An 11700-nucleotide genomic window follows, 5' to 3' on the forward strand; every position below is an offset into this window, starting at 1 on the left:
TTATTAATTTGTTTAACATATGGACAATCTAAGACCCACAGGATGAAAGCCATCTTCCTGAGGCCATTCTGTGGGTTAGCAACAGAGCTGGAATCAGTAATAAAACTCCTGAATCCCGGTCCAGTGCCATTTTCACCGGGCACTCTCTCCCTGGGCACTCTTTTGAGAAATTTCACCGTGTCCCCAGAGTGCCATGGAGGTGGCAGGGGCTGCAGTGGTTCTCCCGCCTCTCCCGCTTTCGAGCGCCACTCCCAGCCTCTGTGGAGAAGTAGGGAGTCCCTGAGGATGAATGTTATCTGTCCGTTGATGAACCCCAGAACCACATGGGGAGATCAGACACACACTGGGGGGGGTGTGCTTCTCAGAGCATCTGTTTCCCTGTGTTCAGCTACTTTAAACAAGTTTTATACCACATGTTCCACTCTTCGGCCACAGCCCATTCAACCAGGACTAGGTGCCCAAGGCCAGACAGGGTCTTAGCTGGACAACAGTCTTTCAGTTTTTCTCTCTTAAGAGGTTTACATTAAAAAAAAGCACAGACTCTGTACCAACTTAGTTGCAGGGAGCTAAACTAAAACTTCATGTTCAATGAGGACTTAAGTTAGGGATATATGATGAAACCATAGGTAAATCAAAATTATGCAGAGAGAAAAGCTGAGACAGGAGACTCTGTAGCCAAGAGGAGAGAGAAATAAAAGGCCTGGTACTTCATTTATTTGAAGTCTCTTTGCCCCTACCATAGCTGTCCCTGTATTCACTTTCTACATGTGAATGCGTTTCTACCTCTTGTGACCAAAAGCATTTTGATCAGAAGTGATGAGGGAGGGAGCACCTTAGCATAAAAGTCCCCAAATAAGCCCGACTCAAATAAGGTTGGACTACAGCTGATAGTGGGCAAGGCACATTCCCCCTCTGTCAAGGCAGAGATGGGACTTCAGGGGGTGGAGAATTGGGGCTGCCACTGTCCATTGTGATGTCACTAGGGGAGCAGAACTCGGCCATCGGTCACTGCTACGTCCCTCCATCTTCCTTTAGCAAAACGCTCAAATGTTGCTCTTAAGTTGAGAAGCCCTCTTTCTCCTCTTCCACCTCCTCAAGAATGTATTTAAATAAATGTCTAACTATTATGTTGTTTTATACACCTGAAACTAATAAAAAAAAAAGAGGGGTGGCCGAATGACTCAGCTGGTTAGAGCACGAGCTCTGAACAACAAGGTTGCTGGTTTGATTCCCACATGGGCCAGTGAGCTGCACCCTCCACAACTAGATTGAAGACAGCGAGCTGCTGCTGAGATTCCGGAGGGGCAGCCGGATGGCTCAGCTGGTTAGAGCATGAGCTCTGAACAACAAGGTTGCCGGTTCAATTCCCACATGGGACGGTGGGCTGTGCCCCCTGCAACTAAAGATTGAAAATGGCGACTGGACTTGGAACCGAGCTGTGCCCTCCACAACTAGATTGAAGGACAACGACTTGGAACTGATGGGCCCTGGAGAAACACACTGTTCCCCAATAAAAATTAAAAAAAATATATGTTTAATAGAATGAATGAAACTCTTACCTGGTGGGGAAACATCCACTGCTGTTATGCAATATTCTCTTCCTCTCCCCTAGAAATAACCGTGTGTGTGTGTGTGTGTGTGTGTGTGTGTGTGTGTGTGTTGGGGTGTACTGGGAGTGGGGAGATGACGGAGGGATGGTCAGCTGATTGCCAGAATGTAGGTTTGAGGGGACACAGACACCACCAGTACAACCTACATTGCCTCAGCGTCTCCAGGGTTTTGGAAGGAGGTGACAGACCTATGAGTATGCCCCACACCAGCTCCAAGCAGAGAGAAACCAGTCCACCTCAGGACTTCCAGGCACCCTCCCATCTGGAAGACAGAACTATATCTTGCAGCAAAGCGACATCTGCCCGCCAGATGAGCGGTACCTGTAAAACTTCCCACATCAAGCTTTGTGGGGCTAATGCCTCTTCCAGAGCCTGCTGACAACAGGAAAAACGATCCCAGAACTGTATTTCCCAAAGGACTTAGAGATTCTTGCCCTTGAGAACAGAGCAGGGAGTCCGATGTCCATGGACATCCCAGGAGGATGGACAAGAATTAGGGAACAAAAGCAGATTCTCGAAAAGAGGTCCCTCTGTCTCTCACAACGAAAATCCCTACCATTCACTGAGCACCGCCAACATGCCAGGCCTCATTCAGACATTACTTCATTTCACTCTCACGACCCTGCAGAATATGTATGCTTTCCCTCATTTTACAATGGAAGAACCCGCAGCTCCGAGAGGAGAGGGTGAGTAGGTTTTCAAAGATCACAGGACGGCCACCCTGCCTGGTGCTTTAATGTCTTAGTGAAACGGAGCCACCTTCCAGATAGCAGGAGACGACTCTGGAGCAATACTGATAAAGCTGAGCTCAAAGACAGCAAGTCAGCTCCAAACCTTGGGCGTGGCCCTCTTGGAACTGACAGTCTAAAGAGAAAGGAAAGGCTATGAGCACAGTTCCTGAGAGTAACACGAGGATTTTTTTTAATAATAATAAACATGCCGATGCTTGACTATCTAAACCATGTGCCAGGCCTGTGAGAGCCGCCCTTGGAGAGCTGTGTGCTCTCAGAGCCGCTGTTGCTCAGACAGTCTGATTCCTCCCTGACAACGGCCTGCAGGGCTGTGGCCTGTTCCTCTGAATAAGTGTCAGTGTCAGTTGTGGGAAGTCTTCCTCTCCATGCCCCGGGAAGATTTGATTTGGGGGCAAGAGCCAGAAGTTATTTCAGATTTGGGTGAGTAGGCAAACTGGGTTGTGTACTCTTGGGGGTCCAAATAAGGTGTGACCCTAATGCAGAAAAGTGCCCAGTGTTGCGGACAACACAGTGGAGCCCTTGGGGTTCGGATGAGGGATGAGACCAGAAGTTCCACGACTGCAACATGGGCGTGGGGAGGCCTTGAAAAGATCTGAAGTTTCTTCACAGGGAGAGACACGATCAAACCCAATCACAGCATAAGTAAAAACACACACGGTCCCATAAAGTGGCCTGGGAAAGATGCCACATTAATAAAAGGGGGAAAATGCAGAGGAATGTGTGAGGAGGGAGCTGTTAAGAAAAGGCAAGTGCCTATAAACTCAGCTCGGCAAATGCCGCCCCTGCCTCCCCCACCAATCATGGCTCCCACTTGCTCTTCATGAGACTCCAGAAAAGCCTTAAAGAAATCAGCCTGTCTGTGGAGGCAGCAGAGGGTGGAACTGAACACTTGGCTCACATCTTGCCTTTGCCGATCCTCTGTGTGTCCCCTGCCCAGTCACTTCTCTTCCACACGTCTCTACGTCTGACTGCCCCTGAGGAAGTGTTCCTCCCAGAAATGTCTTACTAGGCCTGCCGTCTTGACAGGCCAGGGAGGCACGAGGAAGGAGGTGAGAGTGGATCTGGGGGCAGCGAGGACCATTGTTTCCACGCTGGTGTATTCTGAAACCACATTTATGCAATAGGAGTCATTTTCCCTTTCAGATGCCCAAATTGGCCTTGGGGACCAGCCAGTCTATTGGCAGCTGGCCAAAGTCTTATCACGTTTCCAGGCCCCAACCAAACAGGAAATGGGCTTGAGAGGTTAGCTCTCAGGCAGAACTGCCTCAGAGTCAATAATCAGAAAGGCAAGCACCAACAACAGTACATAGGGAAGGAGGAGACTTGGTCTGTACCCTGGAGGAGCTCCTGGTTTAAGGAGTAAGTGGGAAAGATGCTGATATGAGCACGAATACAAAACTGAGCGAAAATACCTGCAAAGGTAAGTACATGGGCAAAATTACCAAGTAAGCACTTAGTATTTAGGGAGCTGGAAAGAAGGAAAAAAAAACCATGGAAATGAATAGACTAGGTAGAGTCTCATGGTGTCATTCACAGCAGTTCTGGGGAGCAGCTAAGTCTTGCAGCAAAGATCAGAGGCCAAGAGGACTAGGATTGCTGTGGAAATGGGGTGGGGGATCATTTGAGCTTGGGTGACAGCATTTGCCATGCTGGGTAATGGAGGGGGACAGCTGAGCATGGGAGACAGGCAGTAGGATATGTCTTGCTGAAGTGGAGGGTTCAAATTAGTGCAAATTGTACAAGCAGATTGTGCAAGAAGTGGTTTGATTGTGGGGAGGACAGCTGTCAGGAGACTCCTGTCGGAGTGGTGAAATACTGAAAGAGGTGACTTAGGAGGCCATGAAGATTTCTGAAAACTGAGCTGTACACCTACCTCTGTGGCTGGAAGCAGAGACCCAGGCACACGTGATCCGTGGGGTCCCTTCTGGACTAGGAAGTTTGATTCCCTGATCTCAGATGATGGTGAAATGCTTCCATGCCCCACCCCCGACTTCTGGGGGTTGCGGTCGGATGCAGAGCTGGACTGACTGTCTTTTCTTAGGAATCTGTGCTGATACCCAAGGAGCAGGAAGCAGCTGAGATGCCTCCCGTTAATACTGCAACCCGAATACCCGCGAAAGCAGACTCAGCCAGGACCTGACAGAATCTGCATTGTTCGGCTGGACAGCTGGGAGCAGCTGCAGGGCCCCTGGGTCTCCCTGAGCACAGGGATCATGAACAACCTTCAGCCCAGCTTGCAGACATCCTGTGAGATCAGGGAAGTGCCGGCCTGTCTGGTGTGGTATCAGGATTGGGCAATAATCACTGGTCAATGAGAATAAAGGACAGAGGCCTTTAGGAGCTCCTATTCTTACCTAAAACGGATCAAAAGGAAGCAGCCAGGAGTTAGGGGATCTCTTGGGGGTGGAGTTGGGGCACAGGGTCCTCTTCTCACCTTTGGAGCCGCTAGCAGCTTGCTCTCCACTCCCAGCCCAAGTTCCAGATGGCATTAATGTGCAACAGGCCAAGTCATCTTCCCAAGAGGGAGCCCAACCAGGAACTGAATCAAAGAACCACATAGTTTTAGAGCTAGACGTGGCGTCAACTATCCTCCAATTCATCACTTTCCCATTACAATGCCTAGAAAAGTGAGGTAACCCGGCTCAAAGTTACAGACCTCCTTGGCGTCACAGCCAGGACTTACAATGGATCTCTTGTCTTGAAGGCCAGTGGTCAGGCTATTGTTATTCTGGAGGAAGCCACTCAACCACCATCACAGAGGCGGCCATGGACAAAGGCTAAGGTGGAAGGGGCAGGAATTGGGCAATACAGTGAGTACATTTCAACACAAACTGATCAACATACAATCGAGAGGCAAACTTGGAGGCACACAGGCATTGCAGATTTGGGGGAGTAAGCAGTGGTAGGAAGAGTATGGACTATGAGTCAACAGACATTGGTTTACGTTTCTATTCTATAATACTACTTGTTCACGATGGAACTGTGAAAACATCACCTTTCTCACCCACAATTTACTCATCTGTTAAATGGGATGAAAAATGCTGTAGGATTCTTGTGAGAAATAGCATATGGAAAATTACTTTGCACACAAGAACGGGCTAGGCAAATATTAGGTGTGGGTATGATTCTGGGGATTGTCAAGGGCTAGGGGGTCAAGTTTTGGAGGCTGGAGTAGTTATAGTTGGGATTCTCCTACTTCTCTGAATTTCTCAGCAGAAGAGGGAAAATCGGTAACTGACGAGAGTTTCAACTTCGGCTTAGACAAGGTCCAGTTCAGTAACAGGAGCTGAATCAGGTGGGGCAAAACCCAAGGCCCACGTGCAAGTGTGGCTATGCAGTGAGGAGCCGTCCTGATGAGGATTCCCAGCCCCCGGTTTGTGCCCCAAGAGTCCTGGTCTTTCCTGAGAGGGCGCCTCGTGCAGAGGGAATGGAGCCTGATCACTCTCAACCTGAGCAGGAGCCCTCTCAGCTGTCTGAGGGCGAGGGGAGGAGGCAGGAGAAGAGGTGAGGAAACGGGGACTGCCAGCCACGAGGCCCACATACTTCAGCCAAAGTCACTTGGAGCCACTTGGAGAAAGGCACCCATAGCACCCTCTCTAGCAGGCCTGATGGCACTGCCCTTTTGACTTTTGGTACCAGCCTTGGGTGGGAAGTTCTGGCTCAGGCATCAAACTAAGGGTGCAGGATGGGGGTCCTACAAGGGGAAGAGTTTAAAGAAGGGAGGTCCCTGTTGTGATCCAGCCCAGAGCAGCAGCTTTTCATAGGTAAAAGCCCTGCTGTGCAGGCTGAGGTCATTCCTGGCACGAGCTCCCACTCCTTGCAGACGCCTGCAGGTCTGTTTTAATATCTGCAGCAACCACATTCCTAAGCAGGGTGGGTAAGAGGCTTTCTGGACAAGACTGCTTTCCATCAGAAATTATTCCAATTCACCAGGGTCAGATATTTGAGAGAGAGCTGGGTAGTTTTTTTTTTTTTTTTTTCCTTAAGGAAGAAAATAAAATTCAGAGAGAATGACTAAATGCAGGAACCAGAAGCAGAGCAAGATCCTGAGGACCAGAGAAGGGAGGGTCCTAAGTGAGGGAGAGAAAGGGGTAAAAGATATAAGCAGTGGGGGCTGGGAAAGAATGCGCTTTTGGGGTCCAGCCCGGTCAGACCATTCTCAGACCCTGATGAGTTTCCTAGCTGCCATCAGTCATCCATCCATCCATCCATTCATCCCACACTTGTCTCCCACTCTGTGCCAAGTGCTGTGCTAGGAAGACAAAACAGTTGTATTAGTTGTCTCTGTCTGGGTAACAAATTACCATAAGATTTAGCGACAGAAAACAACACATGTTTATTGTCTCACGGTTTCTGGGGGCCAGGAGTCTGGGCACAGCTTGGCTGGGCCCTCTGCTCTGGGTCTCAGAGGCTCTAATCAGGGTTTGACCAGGGCTGGGCCTCGTCTGAAGCTCAACTGGGAAAATCTCCTTCTAAGCTCACGCGGTGGCTGGCAGAACTCAGTCCGCCGGGGGCTGTTAGACTGAGGGCTTCGGTTGCTAGCTGGCTGTGAGCCAGAGGCTGCTCTCAGCTCCTTGCCATGTGGCCTTTCCTACATGGGTGCTCGTGCAAGTTGAGAGGCAGCAGAGAAAGTCAGCTAGCAAGCCAGAAGTCACAATTTCATGTAACCTAATGAGAGAAGTGACATCGTATTGGTTTTGCCATATTCTATTGGTTAAAAGCAAGTCACAGGTCCCGCCCACTGTGAAGGGGAGGGCAAGACACTGGGCTGTGACTACCAGGATGGGGGACTGTCAGATACTATCTTAGTCTGCCTGAAGCAAAGTCAAATTATTTCCTGCCCTCAGGTAACTTGGAGTCAACTGTAATGACAGAATAATAATGGCAAATCAATGTATTGAATGCTTATCGTGGGTCAGGAATGGTGCTAGATTTTTTAATACACACTTTTGCTTTTAATCGCTGTTCAGTGGGTACAATTGTCTTCTTTTTCAGGTGAGGAGACAGTCTCAGAGATCAGAGTAGTGAGCGATCTAGGAGTTTTTGAACTCAAATTTGTCAGACTTCAAAGACTTTGCTCTTACCCCCTTCATCGTATGCCTCCCAGGTAAATGGCAATACATCCGGAAAGTGCTATAACAGTTCTTCTGGGGGCACTGGGGCAGGCTTCTCAGAGGTGGTGACAGGGAAGGAGCGCTGCGCATGACAGCAGCAGGACCTTAGAGGGAGTCCAGAGAACAGAAGAGACACGATCCTTTGCTCTTGAGGAGCCCTTGAGGCTCAAGTGGGGAACCAGACCCAAGGAGCGGTCTTCGGCCACTTGCTGGAATGGCAGCAAGTGCAAACTGAACAGCTGTTTCAAAGAGCTCTGAAGAGATGTGGAAGCCAGTGGCTGTTTAGATTAGTTTTCTAATTGGCTGAGTGTTAGCAAAGCCTCTTGTGTATACAATGGGAATAGTTAATCTTGTCTATTTGTATATCCACTCATGTTCTGTCACTCCCTGGTCTTCTCAGCTGTCTCTGCCTCTTACTGTAGGTTTTAGGCCAAGAGAGGGTTTAAGTCTACGGGCTTTTTCTATGCGGGACCCAGTACAGGTGGGCAGTAGGAGGCCAGCGATAAAGAAGATGATTCCACAGCCACCCCCACCTCCACCCTCATCAGTGCCTGCCTTCCTCGTCCTAACAGCCCCCACCCATGCCCAGCTAGTTGCTCTTCCTGGAGTGTCCATCTCACCCCTACACCCATTCCAGTCATCGTAACCCATATATTTACAGGAAACGGCCTTACCTGTCATCTCATAGCTTCAGGACAAACATGGAAGTTAGGCTTCATTATTCCAAATGAGAGCTGAGAGAGAGGTTACCTAACTTGCCCCGCGTCACCCACACAGCTAGTCAGTGGCTGAGCCAAGATTTGAACTTAGGTCCAGCACTCTTTCACGCTCTTGTATTGTCTGCCAGTCTGACGCACCCACATATAGTTTCCTTGCCCAAGAAGCCATAAAGCTTCCCCTTTGCTGACTTGTCAATCTATCCTTATGCTTCTGCTTAGCTTTCAGGGTCCTTTGGTTCTTGCCCCCCCCCCCCTCCACCTCAGCTCTGTTCGGGGTTTCCGCAGTAATGGTGCCAGGTTCCCTGACTCCCAAGTTTGTGGGTTCCCTCTCTAATGGGATTGTAGGTTCTTTTAGATCAGGGACCAAGATGTGAATTTCTCTCACCACACGCCTAACCCAGGTACAAAGCAGACATTTATGACTTGATTGATAATGAAAGAGGGAAAGATGAAGATAAGGCCGGGAGGAGGTCTAAGGATATGAAGGTCCTCGTTCAGTTGCAGAAACGACCCTCTGACTGAGGGGGCTCCAGCCTATGTCTCTCCTGCCACTTCCTTCCCTGGAACCCTATCTTAGGCCTCTAGGTGTCTGTTAATACTTTTCTTTCTTTGTGACCTAAGTGTGGTCAAAACTCCTCCTTGTAATTGCTCCAAGCTCAGCCAGTCCGAGGTGCACGTAAACACGTACATTGGGGGGATGAAGGGGAAGGAGTTCTTTACATACCGTCACGCTCATGGCAAACACTTGGCAAGAAGGGCCCCTCTTCAAAAACCGCTCAACAAATGGGATTGCCATGACCAGATTTGGTTTTGAGGATTGGTATTCAGAGAATTCTAAAGAGATGACTATAAAATTAGGTAAACAGGAAGTTAGAGAGGTGTTGGCGTCCCCAACCTCTACCAATCTTATATATGAGTATAACTACAGCTACTATAAATTAAGCACTTTCTGTGTGCCAGACTCTTTATAAGATGCTCTACAAAACAGGTCCTAATTCGTCTTCAAAAGTAGCATTAGTATTATCCCCGTTGGAAACTGTGGCTCTCAGAGATCAGGTAGGTTGTTCAAGATTCCACAGTAAAATATAAGAGCCAGGATGTGAACCTAGGCTGCCTGACCCAAAACTTTTGTCCTTTTAATCTCTGAGGCCAGAGGATGGCCTCACAGTTTTTTGCTGAGATGGACTTAATAAAAATGCCTGTTCCTCCTCTCAGGCTGGGACTTGTGGTAAGAGGGAGAGAGAGAAAAAAGAAGTTCAAGACTGAGGTTCCTCCTACTTTTCCAGGAAGGGCCCGGGGTCTGGGTTCCTCACCCGACTAGCATAGCCCTTTCCTTTGCAACTCTGCAGAAGTGGGCAGCTGGCAGGACTGCTGCATTTTTGAGGCCCCAGGCTGCCTTCTTATCTCAGAGAGCCTTGATTTACGTTCCTCTATCTTATCTCAGCCCAGGGCCCTGGTGATGGATTTCACCTTCGGCATTTGGAGAGGTTGCTCAGCGCCAAGAGTACTCCCCCAAAGACAGATTGAGGAGACAGCTCTGGGCTCCTCGCTCTTGTATCCACCCTTCACCTCTTGCCTCCCCCAACTCAGGTGGAGAGAGGAGGACGCTGAGCTGTCTGATTGCAAAGGGTGAAGTGGCATTTGCAGCTTAGCCAAGATAAAACTGCCTTTCCCCAGATGTGAGCCAGGCCTGTTCTTACTTGAGATGTGTTGGGGGAACAGGAGGAGGAAAAAGAATAGTAGTATCGATGTAGTACTTTTCTCTTGATTATAATCATTCATATGTTTTTTCAAATTTCATCTTCACAACAACTAAATAACACAGCTTTTGTATTCCCTTTTTATAGATGAGGAAACCGAGGCAGAGCTAGGGTCACACAGACAAGTGAAGAAGGGTGTCCAACACGTACCTTCTGGCTCTAAAGCCTGTGCATCTTTCTGAAAACATCAAGGAGGAGAGAGTTTTGTCTTTTGGAAATACGCACACATGTCTCCCACCCCTTCCTTTTATTTTTTACTTCTTCAAAACAGAGTTGTAGCTTAGATCAGGGCAGATTCTTTGGCAGTGGTGGGCTCAAAGGGAGGGAGCTTGCCCAGTAAGAAGGAGAGCCAAGGCCTGAGCTCGGCAGACTTGAGGTGGAAAGTCATGCTTAGAAGGGAGAAGGTGAGAATCAAGAAGGAAACAGTTTCTCAACAAACAAGCATTGAAACCCTTCCGCGGGCATCATGCTCTGAGTGACATATAGTCGTACAAGACCAGAACTCAAGAGAAAGGAAGGTGAGTAGCATTTATTGAGGTTCCCTGTGTGCCAGGCATGGAGCTAGGAAATTTACTTGTTTGATTTGAGTCTTATATGGTGAATTTCACCATCTTCAGTCCAGAAGAAGCTGAGCTTAGAAAGATTAGATAATTTGTTTAGGGTCTCATAGCTGGTAAGTTATAGAACTGTAATTCAAATACAGGTTATATGACACTAAATCTGTTAGTAAACTAGAAACCTCTCTTTCACATGCATCCCGGGGGTTCGGGAGGCAGGAGTTCTTGCCTCCAGCCCCACAACAGCTCCTTATAGGTGGCAGCCTAACTTGGTAACCTCTCCTTCCTAACCCATCTCGCATACATCCTGAAGATGTAGGGGAGAAAATAGTGCGGACCTTGAGAAGGAATGGCTGCTAAGAAGAGCTCCTTGCAGTTAATTGGGTCCAAATTCATAACCAGAGTCCAGCAGCCATTGCTGACAGGCCTCTCACGCACACTGCATGTCAGGGAAAAGCCACAGACTGAGCTGCCAAGCCTCCTGCACTCTGCGCTTGCAGTCTGAGTCAATTACTTTAAGGGAGTTCCTGGCATTGTCTTTCGACGAATGGGCTGAGACCTACTCTGTCCAGTTGGAAGTGCTCAGCTATAATTTCATTTGCATCTATACCGACCAATCAGAACTGCTCCATAAGGACCAATTCTGAGGCTGCATTTCCCCGGTTGCAAACTGTTCTCTTGAGGAAGAAGTCTCTCCTCTTCCTGCAGCCCAGATTGGGGACTTCTGTTGACAGGAAGGATAGGTAGCAGCAGGAGTTCTTAAGTTATGGGGTTCAAAACCACAAAAGCTATATGTGCAGACAGGCTCAAAGTACACAAATTCATTAAGCAGAACCCAGGGAAAACTAATGAAGGGACAGGCTCCTTGAGGAAAGAGAAATTGGGCAGTTAGATAGGATCTCGTAGGTGGCTGTTGCAGAAAGTGCATCTGTACTGGGCGTAAGGAGACCTGGGTTCTAGTCCCACCTTTGTCACTCACCAGCTGACGGATCTTGGGCAAGTTGCCTCCTCTGAGCAAGCCTCAGTTTATTCATTTATAAAATACAGGATTGGACCTGTGTTATAAGACTGCTTTCACCTCTAACATACTCTGAGTTTTGAGTCACTAGCGCGCCTTTCCCCACCAAAAAGAGGTTTTTGTGGGGGAAGATAAAGAAGGTTAGAGCATTTCACTTCCAATCAAGATGA

At 48.5% G+C, this 11700-nt stretch overlaps 1 long non-coding RNA gene across 2 annotated transcripts; it reads left to right on the forward strand.

Moving 5' to 3' along the window:
• The first annotated feature begins 2661 nt into the window (after window positions 1-2661).
• On the forward strand, window positions 2662-4699 carry LOC109433884 (uncharacterized). Of its 2 annotated transcripts, XR_016022358.1 has the most exons (3): window positions 2662-3411; window positions 3506-3782; window positions 4404-4699. It is a non-coding gene; the product is annotated as an uncharacterized LOC109433884 (long non-coding RNA). The 2 variants fall into 2 exon arrangements; XR_002135740.3 differs by having other exon boundaries at window positions 2662-3782.
• Window positions 4700-11700: the final 7001 nt, after the last annotated feature.

Source organism: Rhinolophus sinicus, chromosome 9, assembly GCF_057876585.1.
Source record: "Rhinolophus sinicus isolate RSI-liver-muscle chromosome 9, RSI-T2T, whole genome shotgun sequence".
In the NCBI taxonomy this organism is placed as follows: domain Eukaryota; kingdom Metazoa; phylum Chordata; class Mammalia; order Chiroptera; family Rhinolophidae; genus Rhinolophus; species Rhinolophus sinicus.